Source organism: Bison bison, unplaced genomic scaffold, assembly GCF_000754665.1.
Source record: "Bison bison bison isolate TAMUID 2011002044 unplaced genomic scaffold, Bison_UMD1.0 scf7180017864471, whole genome shotgun sequence".
NCBI classification, from domain to species: Eukaryota; Metazoa; Chordata; class Mammalia; order Artiodactyla; family Bovidae; genus Bison; species Bison bison.
Window position 1 is genome coordinate 19,591,082 of NW_011495032.1, and position 7,317 is coordinate 19,598,398.

Sequence of the window (7,317 nt, forward strand, 5' to 3'; positions counted from 1 at the left end):
GTTTGAAATAGGAAAAGGAGTACATCAAGGCTGTATATTGTCACCCTGCTTATTTAACTTATATGCAGAGTACATTATGAGAAACGCTGGGCTGGAGGAAGCACAAGCTGGAATCAAGACTGCTGAGAGAAATATCAATAACCTCAGACATGCAGATGACACCACCCTTATGGCAGAAAGTGAAGAGGAACTAAAAAGCCTCTTGATGAAAGTGAAAGACGAGAGTGAAAAACGTGGCTTAAAGCTCAACATTCAGAAAACTAAGATCATGGCATCTGGTCCCATCACTTCATGGTAAATAGATGGGGAAACAGTGGAAACAGTGTCAGACTTTATTTTTGGGGCTCAAAAATCACTGCACATGGTGATTGCAACCATTAAGTTAAAAGACGCTTACTCCTTGGAAGGAAATTTATGGCCAACCTAGATAGCATATTGAAAAGCAGACATTACTTTGCCAACAAAGGTCCATCTAGTCAAGGCTATGGTTTTTCTAGTAGTCATATATGGATGTGAGAGTTGGACTATAAAGAACGCTGAGTGCAGAAGAATTTATGCTTTTGAACTGTGGTGTTGGAGAAGACTCTTGAGAGTCCCTTGGACTGCAAGGAGATCCAACCAGTCCATCCTAAAGGAGATCAGTCCTGGGTGTTCATTGGAGAGACTGATGTTGAAGCTGAAACTCCAATACTTTGGCCACCTCATGCGAAGAGTTGACTCATTTTAAAAGACACTGATGCTGGGAGGGATTGGGGGCAGGAGGAGAAGGGGACAACAGAGGATGAGATGGCATCACCGATTTGATGGACATGAGTTTGAGTGAACTCCGGCAGTTGGTGATGGACAAGGAGGCCTGGGATGCTGTGATTCATGAGGTCGCAAAGAGTGAGACACAACTGAGCAACTGAACTGAACTGAACTGATTACGTTTCTAAAAAGAAAACTTAATTTTTAAAATAAATTCCCCATTAAAATTTTTTTTGTGTGTTCGATGTTTTTGTTATATTGTACTTTTAAGAGTCTAATCTCTAAGCTAGGTTTTTAATTTTTGCTTTTTGATATTTGTAATCAATTTTATACTGTTAAGTGTCTAATTTTTAGTATCCATTTTCTCTTAAGAATTTGATAAATGGCTTGATTGCTGTTTTCCCTTTTGACTCTCCCTTTTCTCCTCCTGATCACTTCTCCCTCCCTCCTCTCTCTTCTCTTCTCTTTGTAAAACTCTGTGAATCTCTTTAGGTGTTCCTGGCTGTAGAGAGTTGTTTTACCATTAACCTAGGGCTTTTGTCTTCTGTGCTGTGCGGACAGAAAAGTCTTGAAGCTACTGTAAAAGGGGGGCCAAAACCCAGAGGCAGGAGGCTCAACTCCAGAACTTTGAACCATCACAGAACTCCTGACCCCAGGGAATATTAATAGATGAGAGCCCACCCAAAAGTCTCCATACTTCCTGGGAGACCAAGCTCCATCCAAGAGCCAACGAGCTCCAGTGCAAGTCACCCCATGCTAATCCTCCAGCAAAACATGAACACAAGAACATTAACAGACAGGCTTCCCAAAGTCATGCCAAACCACTAGACACCCCAAAACTCACTACTGGACACTGCACTGCACTCCAGAGTGAAGAGACCCAGCTCGATCCACCAGGACACAGACAAGTTCCCAGAACCAGGAAACTTTCACAAACCACTGGTCCAACCCCACCCACAGGAGCAGCCTCCACAATTAAGAGGAACTATGACCCTCCAGCCTGCAGAAAGGAGACCCCAAACACTGCAAACTAAAAAAAAAAAAAAAGGCAGAGAAATATCCAGGTGAAGGAACATGATAAAAACCCACCAAACCAAACAAGAGGACATAGGTAGTCTACCTGAAAAAGAATTCAGAGTGATAGTTAAAGATGATTCAAAATCTTGAAAACAGATTTCCACTGTGTAAAATATGCATTGCTAAGTGTGGGACTACAAAGAGATATATGGAGAGGGACAGGAACAGACACTATTTGGAGAAACAGCATGGTGTGGTAGAGTTTCAGAACTAAATTTAACTATGTTCAACATTGGACTCTGCCATTCCCCTCAGCAAATATTATTTCATCTCTCTGCACCTCAATTTCCTTATCTGTGAAGTAATCCTACTTTTTAGTGTTGCGAGATTTAGAAATGATGCATATAAAGGCTCCCAAACATGGAGATGCTAAATAAACGTTATTAAGAACTGCACATAATGTAACCTAACATGATGGCTCCCATAGGGTATGAAACTATGACAGTTTCATAGTTTCACAGTTTCATAGTTTTAGTTCAAGAGCTAGAATTAGGGATAAGAAGATCAGTCCTGACTGGCCATAGGTAGATTTTTATGGAGAAAATTTTGATAGCCAAGATGTGGGAGAAAGTTGTTTTTGAGCAATGGCGGAGAAGTAGCAAAAGGGAGAACACAAGTCAAAGGGGATGCAGGCTTGCTTCTGTGGAAGACTTGACTCACTGCTTCCTTACATCCTTTTGTTAGGGGCTGATAGTGTTCCCCTTCTCCCCACATTTCATAGGTTGAAGTCTTAACTCCCAATCAGGCACACTGATCTTGAACTTCCCAGCCTCCAGAACTGTTGTTTAAGCCATGGAGTCTGTGGAATTCTATTATGGCAGCCCAAGAAATACACTGTTCTTCTTAGACACTGTTTGGGATTGCACATAAAGTGAAAGTGTTAGTCATTCAGTTGTGTCCAACTCTTTGCGACTCCATGGACTGTAGCCTGCCAGGAATTCCCCTGTACAGGGAATTCTCCATGCAAGAATACTGGAGTGGGTTGCCTTTCTCTTCTCCAAGTGGTCTTCCCAACTCAGGAATTGAACCCAGGTCTCTGGCATTGCAGGAAGATTCTTTGCCATCTGAGCCACCAGGGAAGCCCACATACCCAGCTTAAAATCTTGCTCTGCCATCTTCCTTGCAGATGTGATATTATTCTGGCCTGTGTACTGTAAATGGAAGTCTCTGAGAGTGGGAAAGGGAAAGGAAAGAGGGCATCTTCCCAAATAAGAGGTAGAATTCCTTTTGCTCCTTTCCCCTCCTTCTTCCTGGAATGGAAGTACCATGTAGCCATGGTCTTGTTATGAAAGCCACACATGAAGGATGGACAACAAATGAGATAGAGGGAACTCTCGTTCTTAATGACTTAACGGAGCCTTATCCTGGACTTTCTAACCTGAAAATTTGATTGTTTAAGCAACTATTTCTCAGGCTTTCTGTTTCTCGCAAACGAATCCTAAATGAAACAGCCTGTGTGGGGAGATGGGTGTCTTTGATAAATACCAGGAAAGAAGACTGGCAATGGATCAAACTGTCAAGGAGCTTGGACTGTTTCCTATAGAACCTGTACTTAGTCACTCAGTTGTGTCCGACTCTTTGTGACGCAACAGACTGCAGCCCACCAGGCTCCTCTGTCCATGAGGAGTCTCCAGGCAACCATACTGGAGTGGGTTGCCATGCCCTCCTCCAAGGGATCTTCAATCCAGGGATTGAACCCATGTCTCCTGTGGATCTTCCAAACCCAGGGATCAAATCCAGGTCTCCCACATTGCAGGCAGATTCTTTACCATTTGAGCCACCAAAGGAACCCAAGAATACTGGCGTGGGTAGCCTATCCCTTCTCCAGGGTATCTTCCTGACCCAAAAATTGAACCGGGGTCTCCTGCATTGCAGGTGGATTCTTTACCAGCTGAGCTACCAGGGAAGCCCATAGAACATGAGGGAAGATTAAAAGGTTTTGAAAAAGAGAATAATACTGCTAAATTGCTGTTTTAAAAATGATAATGGGAATATGCAAGATAAATGGGAAGTGGGTGAGACAGGGAGGGAGATCATTTGTGAAACTGCTGCAAAATGAGGAATACTATTACTGATGGACTGAACCAGAGTGGGAGGCAGAAAGAGTGAACCAATGTAAGGGTGGCCCTAAAATACTGAACTCTTTAGGACTCACGGTATGCAAAAGAGGATCTGGGTGGTAGGCAAAGGAGACATGATCAAAATGAACGGAGGTTCAACTTTTATAGTTGGAGGATTTCATAGAAATTTGAAACTAAAGAAAGCTGCTAATTAGGGAGGGAAAGAAATTGTAAATTTCAACAGTGAGTTGCAACTGAATTTGCTTAATCTGGAGAAAACTAGAGATTGGAGAACTAGAAAGAAAGCAGCTATCATTTCTTGAACATAAAGGTGTCAGCTGCATTTGGTCCATTATCTCACTTAATAGTAATATTTAAGATAATATTATTGCCATTATTTATGGATGAGGATACAGTCTCAGGGAGGCTAAATATATTGCCACTGATTCAGAGACACTTAGATATGGAACTGAGGGAGAAAGACTGTCAGACTCGATGAATCATCCACCAAGAATATAACATTGAAGTCATAGATGAAGTCTCTAAGGGAGGTATAGAAAGTAATAAGGAAGGCTGTGGGTGTATCATTGGAAACATTTTCTCCAAAGCAAAAAGAATAGCTAGTATGGTCAGAAAGGATTTTCAGAGAGTAGGAAGAGAATCAGTATTGATTATTATACATTGAAGGTTTTCTGTGGAAGAACTCTATTAGACAGTTTGGTTTGAATTCTATTATAGGAAAATAGAATATTGATAGAATTAATATTGCTTAATTTCTCTGAGACTCTTTCCTGTAATGTGGGGATAATAAACTTCCCTCTAAAGGTTTTTATGGAGAATGAAATGAGAAGTGAACATTAATGTGTCTGGCATAGACTCTGGTACAAGAGGTGAATGTCTGCTAGAAGAAATTATAGATGACAAGGCAGTCTGTACAAACCCCATAATATGGTCTGGAATGTTTTTATTAATAGAAACTGCTTATACTGTTTAGGTTTTCTATGTTTTGTTTCCTTTCCTTCAAAGTTGAATTACAGCATATATTTCTGATTGAAGATTCCTGTCAGTCACATTGTGGCACCTAAAGATCTTATTGCATTTTAGTCTCACTGGAACAGTAAAGAAAAAAAAGGTTAATTTAAAACTAGGGTGAATCACCCTTGTGGCTTAGCTGGTAAAGAATCTGCCTGCAAAGTGGGAGACCTGGGTTCGATCCCTGGGTTGGGAAAACCTCCTGGAGAAGTAAGTGGCTACCCACTCCAGTATTCTGGCCTGAAGAATTTCATGGACTGTATAGTCCATGGAGTTGCAAAGAGTCGGAGACAACTGAGTAACTTTCACATAAGGTATTGCAATAAGATGAAGAAAGAACAAAATGCAGACTTCGAAAATCCATTCTCCACTCCCTCCACCTGTAGTTAAGGTAACTAGGATCTTAGGGATAATGAAAATTAGATGGGCTATTGGCTAGCAGCAACCTAAGACATTTTAACTGTGTTCATGATATATTACGCATCAAGGAATCATGCAAGGTCCCAGTTAAATCTAACATAGAAAGAGGACTGTCTACCACATCCCATTAGTTGATAAAACCTAGAGTCCACACTTTAGGGTCACCTTTAAATTGGTTCACTCTTGTCTGGCTTCCAACCTAGTTTAAATCATCATTACTAGTATTTCAAATTTTGCAGCAGCTTTATGTACAATCTCCTTCTCCTTGTCTCACCTACTCCCCTTCTATCCTTCATATTATAATCCCATCTTTTTTTTTTTTTACACACACATATTTGACAAACTTCAATATTAGAAAAGAACTCCCTAATGCTGGTTCTACCAGTTTCATTCTTGCCTACCCTACCCGACAGATCACAGCTGAAGGATTTTAAGTCATGACATTTAAGGTGCCTGACTCAATTCATTTGGTCATTAAAATGTTTCTAACAGTAATGTCAGCATAGAGTGAGGCATTATTCATTTCTGTACTCCAAGAAGTCTATCAGGGAAACAATGCCTCATGTATATTTCCATGTTTCTGTGTGGTTTGGTTTCCTGAGCAAAGGAAATTGACATGCTATAATGATGTCTCCTTTTCCCAGAAACATTTAACTCTCCAATGCTCTTCTTCCCCTTATCTCCTGTTTAGTAGAGTCACACAAGCTTATATTTTATAGGGATTTGAAACCTGGAACCATTGGTTTATATTGTAAAAGACTGTACAATATTTGCAAACAAAGGCTTTACTTCCTCTCTCAGGAGGGGAAGAGTGCAGCACATAGTTTATATAAACTTCCAGATTTATAACTTCAGGGTTCCTCTCCTGTAAACCCCATCTGAACATTCAGGGTGAACATACACCTGGCTCTTCTCACATTACTCTCAAGGAGGAAGAACGGGACAGGGGGAACCACAGTGGTTACTGCTTTAAATGATAGTTAGTTTCTGATCTAGAAACCTAATTTTTTTGCTTTCAGGATAACATAAATTAAAACCTATCAAAGACAACTTCAAAAACTTACAAAATATATTCTAAACTAAGTTTCTCCAAAAAGGGGTTATGGACATTCTAAGTGGTGTACAAGGCAACATACTGGGGTGTGGGAGGAAAACATAATTCATTTTCATGTTTTTATAGAAATACCAGACCACCTGACCTGTCTCTTGAGAAACCTGTAAACAGGTCAGCAAGCAACAGTAACTACTGGACATAGAACAACTGACTGGTTCCAAATAGGAATAGGAGTACGTCAAGGCTGTATATAGTCACGCTGCTTATTTAACTTATATGCAGAGTACATCATGAGAAACTCCAGGCTGGAAGAAGCACAAGCTGGAATTAAGATTGCTGGGAGAAATATCAATAACCTCAGATATGCAGATGACACCACCCTTATGGCAGAAAGTGAAGAAGAACTAAAGAGCCTCTTGATGAAAGTGAAAGAGGAGAGTGAAAAAGTTGGCTTAACGCTCAACATTCAGAAAACTAAGATCATGGCATCCGGTCCCATCGGTTCAGTTCAGTTCAGACATTCAGTCATGTCCGACTCTTTGCGACCCATGAATCGCAGCATGCCAGGCCTCCCTGTCCATCACCAACTCTGGGAGTTCACCCAAACTCATGTGCATCGAGCTGGTGATACCATCCAGCCATCTCATCCTCTGTCGTCCCCTTCTCCTCCTGCCCTCAATCCCTCCCAGCATCAGAGACTTATCCAATGAGTCAACTCTTCGCATGAGGTGGCCAAAGTACTGGAGTTTCAGCTTCAGCATCATTCCTTCCAAAGAAATCCCAGGGATGATCTCCTTCAGAATGGACTGGTTGGATCTCCTTGCAGTCCAAGGGACTCTCAAGAGTCTTCTCCAACACCACAGTTCAAAAGCATCAATTCATGTTGATGTATGACAAAACCAATAAAATATTGTAAAGTAATTAAAC